Genomic DNA, 14,749 nt, shown 5'->3' with positions numbered 1-14,749 from the left:
TGCGCTGCTAGTTTTATGGGACGAGCCTCACCCGGGACATGAGCGGCCAGTATGAACAGCGTGGCTCAGCGCGTGCACACTGCTCCCATTGGTGGAGAACCTTTGTTTGTGTCAGCTCTAGCCAATGAGCGCCCGAAACCGACGCGTGGACACCGCGTGGCTGCGAGACTGTAGAGCGTGCTCAGCAGATGTGTGCACAGGAAGTTGAAGGTAGACACAGGGAGCAGCACATTTGTAGTAAACAAACCTGAGACCATAGTGTTATCATCACACACTCGGATACTGCCAGTACTATACATCCTATAATACAGTCGCCTATATATCAAATACAGCGTAGAGGAACTGTAGGGACATTTATGAATATGACACAGTAAATCATAATGACTATAAGCAATAGTTTGGCCATTGTTATTAACGATTTGACTGGAGTGAGATGACCGGAGTAGAGGGGAGAGAGACGGAAAGATAATAGGAATACAATAGCAAGATAATGCGTTTGTAAAGGGCTGCACACATTTGATGTTATCACGTTTGTTGACTTTGTCACAATGAACACTGTAGCCAGGTTTATCCCCTGGAAGTTTGTTGATATGCAGCCACAGTTTGGTCCTGGAAATCATTCACTGCCAACATGTTTCATTTGGGCACTCCCAATAACCACACAAGACAACCAATGTGTGTGCTGTACAGTCCATCCACATCTATTTGGTTGAGAACTATAGGATTTGGTTCAATGATAAAAAAAAAAAAAAAAAAAAAAAAAAAGTGTCATGCTTGACCTTGGAAACAGCAGTGAATCAATCTTAAACCTCATTTACTGACATGTTCTGGAGCTTTAGACAGCATCACAGTCCACCTCAGCATGTCGAGTATACCGAGGAGCCAGGAGAGCTGCTGTTTGTCGCCTGGACATTTCTCTGGGAATATGCACTCCTGAAGCACAATAACAGCTGGCATGATACGGGCTTATCTTCCACACAGCTAATCTGGGCCAGGCATAGAAGATCTGTCCAGATCTGAGTGCCCGTGAACAATGTTATTAGGGAAACTAGCAGCGCATTTTTGCCTCAAACCACCCCCAAGAAATAAATATTCACAGTGAACGGCTGAATCAGCAAACCTGATAGCAACTCAATATTTGAGTTTGAAGCACAAAAGACGAAGTAAAAAGAAGAAGGACGAGCCTGCTCTACCACTGAGTCTACAACCACACACAAAGCACCAATGACTTTAGGTGCTAACTTCATGTGTATATAGGTTGCATCATGTGTGAGCTGAAGATTTTATGAATTCCTAAAGAACAATGTATAGACTGATTCAAAAAGAATCCCTCTCAGTCATCACTTACACTAGAAGTGTGTGGTGATTGCAGTGACCCTGCCGTCTCCATGTATTTCCCTTTTTCTTCTTATTTTGCTGTGTTTTGGACGTGGTGGTGTTTCCTCCACCATCACCTCTTTGTCACACCCCTCCTGTCTCGAGCTCTGTGTGCTACTTTTAAAGGTAGCATTCACTGACGGGCTGTTTTAATCGGGACGCAGACAAGCATTTCTGTTATTTTGTCCACCCCTCGTCTATGAGGATTGAGGGATCGCAGCTCAATTTTGCAAGCACAACAAATACAAACTATTTTGAAGCTATGTTCCAACATGGAGCCTCAATCGTTCCAGAGAAAGTTCCGTCGAGACGACTTTGAACATCAGTTCCTCGACGGCTCCCTCTGGCACAGCAACAACAGTAAAGTAAGACTGTATGTTTATCAGACTGTGTGTGTGTGTGTGTGTGTGTGTGTGTGTGTGTGAGTGTCATGTACGTTCTAGTTTTCCAGTGGTTCGTTTGTAATGTGTGTGTATGGTGTTATGTGACCTGCACCGCCCACTGTTGTTGCTGGGGGCGTGGTCTAGAAGATGTTTTTGATCTGATGAGATCACATTGTTCCCTTCTGTGAACCTTCACCTACTTATCGTACAAGTCGTTATACCGTTCACCGTTACAGGAACACTTGGTCTGGCTAATGTTGAAACACTGTGTTAGTTTGCCAGGTGATATCGTGACTTTGTCATCATGCTATAGCTCTGCTACGGTCACCTTTGACTGAAACCCAAACGAAAAACGTTATTCCCAGTAGCTAAGTTTGTTGGCTAACGTTAGCATAGCTGTATGTTGTTAGCCGTGGTCTGTCCTTCAACAAGGTGGGTGTAGCCCACTTCTGGTCTTGCTTTGTTTGGATTGTTTTGGGATCCTTACAGACTCCTCTGTCCTCGTGATGTTGTTTCACCTCTGGGGTGCACAGCTCACACGGTCGGCTCCTTTGGCAGAGGCCGGCTGTCTGACTTGTTTCCAGGAAACTGGCCGTGTTAACATAATAGACTTTATTTCAGGTAACACCATTCAACGTTACAACATGCCCATCCTGGCGTCACGTCTGAACACTGAGCACACAACTCTTTATTGTGAGGAATTTTAAGTTTTAAAGCATTCCTAGTGCTGGATATAATGTGTCACAGTGTGTTTACTTAGGTAGTGTTAAACCAAGGAGTGTGGTCATTGAATGTATATTGAGTGTCTGTGATGAGGGTTTGAGGAATGTCAGAAGGTGTAAATCTGCGGGGGAAGAAGGTAGTTCACTGAGGTGTCTGCCCAGGACAATGGGTCAGGATCCAAGGAGGAGCCCATTGGACTTCAGCCAATCGTGGAGCTGATCGATAGGTTGAGGAATGTAACTCTGGGGGGACAAAGGAGCTGTTTGTCCAATGAGACAATCAGACTTCCTTCGTACCATGGGGCAGATACATCTATCTGTCCTGTGGTATGAACGGGGTCTCATATTTCTTGAAATATTTGACTATCGGTAGTGTAATTTGGTTTGTGATTGTTTTGGCTTCTGTTAACAATATTAAATACTTTTGATTTTGACCTGGACCTGCTGACTCCTGCCCTGCTTGCTGATGGAACAAAGAGTGCAAAGGGGGGGGGGGGGCTGCTGCTTCTTCTCCTCAGTGGCCTTCTTCTCCACTATGGCCTTCTTCCTCTCTGATTGAGAAATTTCTGAACATTACATTATCCAATAGGACAGCACTAGCGCCCTCTATTGGTCTTTGACTGACATAACATACAGTCTACATAACATCTATCACATCATTCTGACTAGTCAAAAGGACAGTTACAGATATCTGTAATTCAGTTTAGACTATCCGAACTAACAGTCGCAGATGTCTTAAACATCATTATGATTAGTCCGCATTGTTGTCGACGTTGCTCATGCGAGGCTTCCCATTGGATATCGGCTGAGCACAACATTTGAGCAGTGTTAGCAGAGGCGGTTGCAATGAAATAGAAGTCGTCTTGTTGCAGAAAGTTATTTATTGCCGACAGCTCCTGTCGCGCACAGGCTGCAGCGTTAAAGCTCTGACATGTAGTGTGGTACCAGTGTACCAATAGAAAAACACTGAACTCTATTATACATGGAGGAAGAGTTCAGGAGTCTCAGCCAGAGGAGAGAAACTGATCTGAAGTCTGCCGGTTCAGCAGCTGATACTTCTGTTTCTCTCCAGACAGCAGCAGGTGAACAGGTTCTGGCTGTGGTGGGTATTGTCTTTTTAATTAAATTGATTAATTAATTAATACAAATTAAAGATAAAAAACATTTTTTTAAATTAAAAAGACATTTTTTGTGTGTCTTTAAGTTATCTGCAATGCCATTTCACCTAATCAAAACTGATTCATATTTTGACTAGGCAGAATACAATTTAAATATATTATATACTTTGAGATATCCCTAATCAAAATGAATGTAAAGATATCTAACTTGATTATAGATATCTATAACTAAATTATGACTATTCCTAACTCCAGTACAAGATATCTACATCATTCTCACTAGATCAAACTTTTTAATTAAGATATCTTGAACTGGAATTATGACTAGTCAAATTTATGTTATCTCAAAAAATAAAATTGATAAAATCATCATTTCAGTCTGAGGATCTTGCTCCTCAGTGGGAGGGGTGGGGGCCCCATTCCATGTGTGCCCAGGGGCCCCTTGTCTCATAATCCGCCCATGAAGAGAGGAAAGGAAGAAGTGAAAGGTGGTTGTCAAAAGTCGATGGCTTCTTCCGTCACCGAGAATGAAAGCTCAGGATAAACTCACTCGTGCTCTTCCTGACTTCAAAACAGAGCATATGATGAGTGAAGTGCACAGAGAAGCTTGAGTGATCAGGTGACGATAACCAGCTGCCTTATGTGATGTTTTGTTGATAGAGGGAACTATTTGAGCCATTGCTTGTGAGCCAATCAAAACCAGACCAATGAATGTGCAGGTTTGTCAGCCTCTGAGGTAGAACATATTGTGGCATACCTGAAGTCAACAGGGCCACAGTCATTCTGCTGGTGTAAATATACTGCTCTCTAGTGGAGGGAATGTGCTGCTACAGCTGGAAGCTTGGATCTGTGATGGACCAGTGAGTAATAGTAAAGTGACTAACATTTAAGAGCAAGCAAGGCAGGCGGAACGCAAGCTGCTGACCTGCCATGTCCCCGGCTGTGACCAGTAACAGCCTGCGTCTTTAGATGAGGTCTCCATGGACCAGGAGACAGCTTCTGGTCCATTCATGCTGGACAACTACAGCTCCCTCCTGGCTGCTGTGGCAGCACGTCACACCCGACCTCTGCAGCCTGGATGGTCTTCAACCCAAACAGTATTGTGAGACCGCAACAAGGAGCCAGTTTGCCAAATTAAGCCAGGCTTATTTTAGTTAGTCTGGCTCATTGTTGATTCAGTTCCATAAAGTAAACTTTGTTAAAACTGAGATATTACAGCAACTTGAGCTGGGAAAGTGACCTGAAGGGGCTAGTAGAGGTTACAAGTTGTTGCCTTTGAAAATTAGTGCACGAAATTAATAAACCACCTAAACCCAACCTGATTAGTTAGGTTCCAGGTCAGTTTTATGAAATGGGCCATAAGCAGTTCAGACTATTTGGTGAACTTTATGTAGTTACATGATGCTTGAGTATTTCTGCATGGTGACTTCACGTAGATTATAAGTCACCCTGAATAAAAGAGTCAGCTCACTACATGTTACATGCCATTAAGACATTTTCAATGCTCATTTTTTCATAGAGAATAAAAGAGGCGAGTTAGTCTTTGACATTTTATTTGTTACAGAGTACACAGTAATAGACACAGCTGCCTTTATGAACCAGTCATCTGGGTAGAGAGCTCCTTCTAGTGAATGGCAGCCCGTCACCAACGGCTCACCAGCAACCTGAAAACAAGAAACGGTCCAGCTGTTAGGCTCAACGGTAGTCATGTCCCTGGAGCTACAGTCAGTCTACCAAGTCTTCATCATCAGTTTGACTGAACGACGACACAGACAGCAGGTTTACAGACCTCATGTTCCCACCAGGTCATCTCAGCAGGATGCTGTAGAAGCCCAGTGGGATGGATTTTAGTTTCTGGTCAATTCCACAGCAAGTCAGGAATGGAGAGTCCTGAGAGCCTTGGTATATGACCATGACACCACACCCACACCCCCACCCCCACACCCACACACAGTCCTGAGAGCCTTGGTATATGACCACCCACACACACACTGAAAGCATACTTACATTGGGAGGACGGCCACACTCTTTTTGATTTCTTCAAGCCAAGTCTCCAGGATGCCCCCACTATTCTGAAAATAAATTAATTCGATCAAGTTCATTTCATCCAAATTACCAAACTATCAATTCTTTCCTTCATGTTTCAACCTGTGATGGTGCATATAAACAAACACCACTGATTGCAATGTACCAAAGAGGAAAACATGTCAACGAGTTTCTGCATAGAATGTGGACAGAGTTAAACAATAAACAGATTCACTCTGGTTATTTGATAATTATACAAATCCAGCATGTGTCCTGCAGTAATATCCCACTACGCTCATGGCAGTGAACACGTGGGTAAAGCGAAACTACAGATTTACTCTGCGAGGCATTTCCAACGACGCGGCCCTACAGTTAAGGGTCTGTCGGGATAGGCCTCAGCTCACAGCGGCCAACACCACCCACGCCTCCTCTAGCTACGTCACTCCACTCACCGTGGCCGTTGAATCCTTCTGGAGGCCGGACGCCATGCTTTGTTGCCACAGAAACCTGGAGGAACAAACATGAGGATTTAAGTGAGGAACGTTTGTGCTCCACTTCAGTCATACGGTCAGAGTAGAAATGTCCTCTAAAACTAACATTACGCTAGATTCCTCATTCAGTTGACAGGAGATCTAGGCTGCATTAGAACAGTGACTGAGCACAGAGCACCTGTATCTGCTCAGAGGGGAGCCTTCATTCTAAATGAAGACCGTTCTGTACTAAAGCCACCTGGAAACGCTTGAGGAGCGTTCCAAATGCTGCATTTAAGAGTGTTTCAACAAACATACCAGGACTCCAAACACAGGACGTATGGAGACCAACGATGCCAGATGCTGAGTTGGTCTAGCACTGATTTTTGAACAAACCAGCTGAGGAACCAACTGGCTGCAGATACAACAGTGCAGAGATAAGTACAGCCAATCATTGGCCAGATACAGGAAACCACAGAAGAAAAAATAAAAATACACTTACTGCTGTCGCGAGTCTCAACCTTCCGCCATCACAGTGGACTAAAGACAAAAATAACTTTCAGTTAACAAACATTTACCAAAAACTCAAGACAGACAAGTTCAACCTCCTCCTCTGATATCTAGTTCGCTAAAGCTGTGCATCTCTCAGGCTAAACCAAGCGAGTTCTTAGATAAGCATTTCAAAATGTAAAGCGACAATTCTTAAAGTCAATTGCAACATCTTCTATACGACTAAAATCCAGACTTCCTATGCATGAATACAGGCCACCGTTTGCAAGAAATGCGCTTAGTTCCGTTCTTGAGGATCGCTCCACACGTGTCCTGCAGTAATATCCCACTACGCTCATGGCAGTGAACATGTGGGTAAAGCGAAACCACAGAGTTACTCTGCGAGGCATTTCCAACGACGCGGCCCTACAGTTAAGGGTCTGTCGGGATAGGCCTCAGCTCTCACCACGCAGCCAATCCCCAACAACACTCACCTGGGCGTCTGAATCCCTGCTGAGGTCTGGAACGAGGAGGCACTCCTTTGACGCAGCAGAAACCTGGAACAAGGCAGGACAGCACACTGTGAGAAATGGGAGGATTTTGCAGACTTTTGTTTGAGGACAACACAACGCAGTAGCCTCCATAAGAATATTTGGTTGGCGGTTAAGCCTCCACATACGAGTCCATTTGGGACTGCAATCTGCTGTGCAACCATGTTGTACATTGACAATAAAACAGTGTAACCTTGATAGTTAAACATGCATTTCTTATATTATGCATTCATTTCCCTTTTAGAGGAAATGACTTATTGCAGGCTCACATTACCAGACATATGAAGTACAGATTTTTGACAGGAAAACCAAAAAGCACTTTCATACAGTTCTCAGTATCATCCCAGTTTAGGTACTAGATGAGAGGAAAAGTGGGATCTGTGTGCACACCCAGTTCTCAGTCAACACTACAATTATATGGAAGTCACTGCCTAGTGGCGCTCCATTGAACAGTCTCGTGTGCGAAGAATAAAGCACAGACATTGCTTTCTAAGTAGCATGTTTCAACAAACATACCAGGACTCCAAACACAGGATGTATGGAGACCAACGATGCCAGATGTTGAGTTGGTCTAGCACTGATTTTTGAACAAACCAGCTGAGAAACCAACTGGCTGCAGATACCACACAGTGCTTTGGTTATGTTCTGGAAGTCATCCATTAATATTAATGTCTCATGGCCTCTGTACTTACATGATGTTGAATCTGCACCTAAGCCCAGGCCAGTGAGGAAACCTGCAGGAGGCACAACGAAGGTGACAATATGTTCCAGAACCACCCATGTACTCAATTAGCAGGGCGGCATGTTCAGAGAGGCAGCTGTCACTCACACTTCAGAGCAGTTGAACATAAGCAATCATCATGACACCTTTAAAGAGAACACCTATTCTATAAGACAACTCACCGAGCTGGCCTGAGGTCCACAGCACCTGCCAAAGACAACAAACTGGTTACATTTAATGACATACATGAACTTTTTTTTTTTTTTTTTTTTTTTTTTTTTTAAATGAACAGCTGTCAGTTCTCATAAGTAACACTGCTACAGAGGGAGCAGCAGTGGGTTGCAAGAGAATGAATTGCTCTATGCACTGTATGAGCTCTACGGCCCACCTGACAGGACCAGAGCTCACACTGTGCCAACAGAGGGCCATCGTTTACACTGATCCCTTTGTGGATGACAAACAGTTTACCATATAGCTCCTCTGTGTCACATGACAAATAAGTCAAATCAACCCTTGGAAAATCGTGACACCAACAACAGTAACAGTTTACAGAGACCAAAAACACGTACCTCATGTCCCAGAAGGGCAGCACAACTTGTAGGGTAACTTCCCCCCCCATCACGTGCAGCAGTACAGTCATATCCTGCAGAGAGAGGTGATTTCAATGTAGACCAGTTTCAAGCCCTATATGTAGAGCAGCTCGTAACTTTAGTAAGTGCTGCTTATTTCATGCATCTCTTAACCAGCAAATGGTGTGTGTGAATGTGCCAGGCCTCATTGTCACAGATCAGCAACCAAGAGTGCAGAGGTGAAAGCAAAACCTGCAGTTATATAGCCACAGCTGTCCTGGGATCAGCCCACTACACAGGACAACCCCACTGACAAGTCACTGTGGCGAGTGATCAGATGTGTGGTCCTCACTGAAAAGCATTTCACCTCATTTGATATCTCAAAGAACTCTTTGCTCATGTGAGACTTGTGATGCCCCCCTTACTATTCTTTGTTGCGTTTGGGATGAAAGAGTTCCCATTCTCTTATTTTTAATTTGACTGCATGCTTTAAATTACGATTTATTAGTCCTGTTCCACCAATAAACAATATATTATTTGATTGGTTGCCTCAAAAGTTCCGTTATCGATTAGTCAGACTGGCTACGGTGGCTAAGCTAACAGAAGCCTTGTCAGCTACAGCTAACGTTAGCTCTTTTATCAGTTTCTTCCTCCATTTCTAAAGCCTTGCATATATCCCAACAACAACATGGACGATAAGCTAATTTGCATCAAGCAGCGCTACTGGTGTGCCTTTCTGACTTACTGTCACCTGCCGTTAGGAGGCGGTACATGCCGTAGGAGCATTAGCGGCATGGCAGACCCGGGAACGGTGTTAGGCGCCGAGCCACCGTGGTATACCACCGTTAAATGTGCACGTTCGTTTCACGTTACACTCAAAACAAGTTAAATCATAACCCCATACACTCAACACAGACTATACATATATAAAAATCACATAATAAGTCAGCCGTTAGCTACTTTAGCATCACGCTAGCTACCAGCTAGTTTTTTGCGGTTACTAGCGTTAAGTACAACGTGGTGCGCAAAATATGAGGACGTAACGTTTCAAGCGACTACTTAAATACACAAACTTAAAGTTCTTTATCAACAGCGGCCACATGTATATCTTTATGTCGAGTCTGTTCGGTTAAACACTTCATCATTCATGTTTACCTGCGAGCTCTCCTTCGTCGACTCCTGGCAGAGAACGGTGGAAAGAGGACCGTGTGACGTGACGCAAACCTTTTTATAGGATGAATTACGTCAGTTTGAACCACTTTTCGACAAACACTCATACGTTCAGGGCAGCTCGGAAATCCGACCACTTTAGTCGGGCTGAATATCAAATGTGTTCGAAATCGATCTGCTGGCCTCATATTAAAGTCAGAGGACTTTTGTAAATACTCATTCCAGCATGCCTGAAACAGACCATTATCTGAGGTCTGCAGTCTGAGCTTCATGCTTTACTGGCATACTCCTTTTTGGAGCCCTGGGGGAATATTATCTGCCTTATTATGTCAGTCGATTGTGTTTTGTGGTCAGCTTTTCCAAGCTAGTAATCCACGTTGTTTGTCATCATAGTTTTTGTGGTGCAGTCATGCATTTCCTCTATTTGCTATTTAATAACAATAATAATAAAAGTGGTAGTAGTGGTCAGACCAATGACGAGTTCACCACTTTATCAGCAGACATTCTTAGCGGAGCCCCTTCCGATTGAAGGACGACCCTGCTCCACTACTGAGCCACAGTCGCCAAGGATGAGGAGTCCATTTTTACATACAAACAACAAAACACACATAGCAACCTCTGCAGATTTTTAGAAGTTTGATCAGAGAGATGATTGAGATTTGGGGCAGTAGATGTCTGTGAACATAATAGACTGAGTATATCGATCAGGATGATTAGAATCCTCCATATCTGAGCCCTACAGAAAATATGGTGGTAATATATTGATATTATGTAGCCTCTTTTTAAGACATGTCAAGGCAGAACACCAGTGATCTGCTAACCTCTACCAACATGGCAGAATAACTAGCTTTAAATGAAAAGTGGAATGGAGAGAACTTGATTGGACTAACGTTAGCTGCTCTTTAGCAGGCGTTTAGAACTAAATAGAACTTCTGGTTGTCTTTTTGTGGGGACAAACTCCTCATTCTTATTAGCACATGCTGCCATTTTGATATTTGACCTTTGTCTGAAGAGAACTCGCATGTTTAGTATTTACTGTGGGAGCTCAGGGAAGAGGTTTATGTGAAAATCCATTTAAAGCAGGATTCTCTATGTATTTATGAGCCAGCTCGAAATGAATCCGTGTCAGTGTGGAGCCCTCAGTTACTTCATCCCACAGCACCAACATTACCAGACATTTAGGTTCAAGGACACGGTGCAATCCTGTCCCATTTGACATTCAACATTCCTGAAACGATTCCAAAGTCTTCAGGGGGAAAAGAATCATCGGACAGCTCCTCCTCCAGCGCAGCACTGTAGAGACAGACACAGAGAGGACACTCGGTTAAGTGCAATACAATCACAAAATGTATCCGTAAATGAAATACCTAACTTATATAGTGACGAGCATAATCTTTCCGTTTATGGCCAATATTGGTTCATTGTAGCTCACTCACAAGCTAGCAGCACAGCCTCAGAGAGAGTTTCTAACAGCATGTAAATGGTAAATGGACTGCACTTGTATAGTGCTATAGAGCTGCTTAACAAGAGCTTCCACTGCAGGGGACTCATGTTAAAGTTGTACAACATTTGGGCTAAACGGCCTCTGGATCAGGAATTCTTCACCACTGAGGTGCCGGTCAGGGTCTGCAGTCACTGAATGCGTCTGATACAACTGATCTTTAATGTATGTAACCTGTGCAGCTCTTGTGGCCTCCGCTCAGAGACTACAGATGAAAAAATAGCGTTTAATGATATTGGTTAATAATTGTGGATACCACGAAACCGCGATATGTCCTCTGACAATGATCGTGATATAAAAATGTCACATGGTCACATCCCTAACTGTAAATGCAAATGAAACCTTTCGGTAACGGTTGCTTTTTCAGTCCACAAGATGGTGCTGAGTTCTTCCTGGTGCGGTCATGGCTAAAGTCAGCAGGATTAGACTACGCAGACCAGGGGTAGTCAATACAGATTCAACGAGGTCCAGTTAGAGAGAACTTCCTCACGCAAAGGTCCGGAACATCACAATAATGTCTAACCTGCGCTTTGATTTTTGTGTATTAAAGTAGCCGGCCAATCAAATATGTGTATTCTGATAAGCACTGTCCTCGACTCGAGTGCAACACACACACACACACACACACACACACACACACACACACACACACACACACACACACACACACACACACACACACACACACACACACACACACACACTCTATTTATTTCAACATTGTGCTGAATCAAAAGCCCAACGTGTCCACATGTGTCTTCTTCAGGGGCCGAGCAAGCAGTCTAAGTTACAAACCACTTTTTATACATTTCCAAAAACATGTTCACACATATAACAAGGCATCCTATCATAGAATCACATCACTGGCGATCAAACCATAGCATGTATCACCCGCATCAACTTGTCACCTGTGTGACAGAGAGCTGAGTCGATTTTCACCGAGATTTACTGTCATTTTGATGAGTCCTAATTTAAAAGGATTGTATTGAACACAATAACCACTGTGGTCATGACATCACAGTTTGGGGCTGATCTGTAATGATATTTGTCTTGAGTTCAGTGGTGAAAAGAGAAGCTGGAAGAATTCAAAATGTATTTGAATAGTTTGACGCCAACTCTCCCTTTTGACACAAATTTCAGTTCTGGATCAATCAACTTTTTAGATGTTAAATTAATCAAAAATGGTGAAAAAAACTACAAACAAGTGTTCCCACTAAACTCGCTGACAGGAACACTCTGCAAACGTGTCTCCTAAAAATGACGTTCCCCAAGACTAAAACGCATTCTTATTACGTCCATGAACGTATTTCCTCCCTGATTAGGTTTGTGTTTGACGGATTACAAATACATTTCTAATCAACATATCTTTGCCATGTTTCCTACAACGCGCTCGACCACACGTCGGGCTGACATTCATCGGATAAAGCGTACTCTGGTCTTTGTTATTTTTCTGTTACCATTCCTTCCTGAGGTGAGAGGTGCTTTTAAGAATGTATTGGGACGGCCTTGACATGCTGATCGCTAACTAACCTGTCCTGCCGCCACCTCATTACTTATTTTAATAAATGGGCTCATTTCATTCCCGTATATTCTTTTATCTCCTGCAGATTATGACAGCACGAGGCGTCTGCCATTGATATGTGTGTCATAGGAACTATTCGTGTTTACCATAACAGCAGGTTTTTTTTTTTACCTAAACTGAGTCATACAACTCCATCAATGGGGATTCCCAAGTGACGTACGTATTTTCATTCTACGTTATCCCGCTAGCGTTTTGTATTTTTGGGATGTCGCGCAAGCTTGGGATCCCTTTTGTAGCTTTTGAACTGTTAACCATCTGATGTGTTCGCACCATAGACTGTATATCAAAACGTTCGCACTTGTTTCTACATAGATCACGACACGATCGCACTTTGCAGATAGAATTATTTGCTTTCCATGTTTAACTGGGAATATTTTCACGTAGGACAGGAAGTACGTCACTTCCCCTCGTTTTCTTCTTCGTCGTTATTTTTACGTATCGGACAGAATAGCGACCCCACGTGTGTCTACGTTGAAATGACATCTTCATTCTTGAAAACAGGTCACAAAGTGTCCGGTTTTTTCTGAAATATTTTAAATCCATCAGTATTCAATTTCAACAATGTTAGAACAGCTGAAGAAGATTAATATGACTTAATAATAAATAATAAAAATAATAAATTATAATAATAATTAATAATAAAAGAAATAATAAAATACACCGGAATAGGTAAAATATCACTTCAAAAAATTCATGTTTTTTGGTTTCCCAAACTGCAAAGGATTAGCATGAAAGGGGCATGTCTGGAAGAGGTTAATCTAGCTCATCATCAGAAGAGTCAGCATCAAGGGTCAGAGGGTCCCCATCCCACACCTCGTCCTCTCCCTCATCCTCCTCCCCCTGTAGGGCAGTGGGGTCCATCAACACGTTCCTGCATATGGCAGGCAAGCATTACTTATTGTCATTGTTTGCATTCAGGCTCTTAGTCTTTACGGGCCGACAGCATTGTACTTGTATACTACCTGCAAGGTAATATTAAGGAATGCAGGGGTTAACATACAAAAGTCTGTATGTAGTATACTAACCTGTATATGCTGAACGCCTCCTTCATCTGTGTCAACTCTTTTATTTTTCAATCGATCCTTCAGCCCCTCATATGCCTTTTTAGATGTTAAATTAATGAAAAATGGTGAAAAAAACTACAAACAAGTGTTCCCACTAAACCCACTGACAGGAACACTCTGATGACTGCAAGCAGTTTTAATCTAAGACCACTGAAAGAAGGTCTTCCTTTAAGACAACTACGGATTGTGAAGAATTGAAATTGACTTTAATACAAAATCAGTGGAGTTCCAAAAAGACAAGTTTCCTTATCAATAGACTGATTGTTCTTACAAGATCAGAGAAAGAGGCAGAATCTTTACTGAAACCAACCAGAAAGAAAAACATCTTCAAGAGGTTCTAGCTGCAGCGGTCTGCCTGAATGTGCAGGTTGCTGGCAGAGGCTGCAGGTGGAGTCATCAATAAGTCCAGTCTCTTGTAGGTAAAGTCTTTTGGGGGGGTCTTTGACTATGTGTAAGCTTTATTTCTATTGCTTGTAGTCAGGTCTATGATAAAGAGAGATTCTCATTGTTGGGCCGTTTGTCAAACATTTACAAATGTCCTCTTTATGTCACCCGACTATTCTTCCACCAGAGGCTCATAGAAGGTTGCACAGGGTCTTAAGAGGGAGTTATGTGTCATCCCTTTATCGTCTATGAATCTCTCCTTCATGGTATTACTAGGTCAGTAATGTCAGTATGGTCTAAGTCGTGTATACTGAACCAGAGTCCAAATAAAGATATATCTATAAAGTAAACTTTACTTCTAAAGAACATGATGAAGACCATGGCACTCTTTAAAAACAAAGTTGAAATAATCCTCTTATGGAAATAAAACATAACTCATCTTCATCAGCACAGTAGTGGACCAATTTCACTAAAGTATTACAATTTACACCCCAGCAATGGGAACATCTGAGCACCTCCAACTAATGTAAAATCGTTCAGGGGTCTACCACCCAGACTACAGGACCAGAGACACATCAAACATGTCGCCTCAGAGATGACACAGCAACACAAGCAGGCTTTAG

General features: G+C 42.8%; 4 non-coding genes across 4 annotated transcripts; all 4 read right to left on the bottom strand.

Moving 5' to 3' along the window:
• Positions 1-5,891: 5,891 nt before the first annotated feature.
• On the bottom strand, positions 5,892-6,025 carry LOC137873320 (small nucleolar RNA SNORA18). The gene has a single exon (XR_011103171.1). It is a non-coding gene; the product is annotated as a small nucleolar RNA SNORA18 (small nucleolar RNA).
• Positions 6,026-6,393: 368 nt separating this feature from the next.
• LOC137873312 (small nucleolar RNA SNORA8) lies at positions 6,394-6,529 on the bottom strand. The gene has a single exon (XR_011103164.1). It is a non-coding gene; the product is annotated as a small nucleolar RNA SNORA8 (small nucleolar RNA).
• Positions 6,530-6,910: 381 nt separating this feature from the next.
• LOC137873319 (small nucleolar RNA SNORA18) lies at positions 6,911-7,044 on the bottom strand. The gene has a single exon (XR_011103170.1). It is a non-coding gene; the product is annotated as a small nucleolar RNA SNORA18 (small nucleolar RNA).
• Positions 7,045-7,629: 585 nt separating this feature from the next.
• On the bottom strand, positions 7,630-7,769 carry LOC137873311 (small nucleolar RNA SNORA8). The gene has a single exon (XR_011103163.1). It is a non-coding gene; the product is annotated as a small nucleolar RNA SNORA8 (small nucleolar RNA).
• Positions 7,770-14,749: the final 6,980 nt, after the last annotated feature.

The sequence above is a fragment of the Cebidichthys violaceus genome, unplaced genomic scaffold, assembly GCF_023349555.1.
Source record: "Cebidichthys violaceus isolate CVI_PGR_0920_01 unplaced genomic scaffold, fCebVio1.0.p SCAF_16, whole genome shotgun sequence".
In the NCBI taxonomy this organism is placed as follows: Eukaryota; Metazoa; Chordata; class Actinopteri; order Perciformes; family Stichaeidae; genus Cebidichthys; species Cebidichthys violaceus.
The sequence above is the reverse complement of the archived record's forward strand: the minus strand, read 5'-3'. Positions and strand labels throughout refer to the sequence as shown.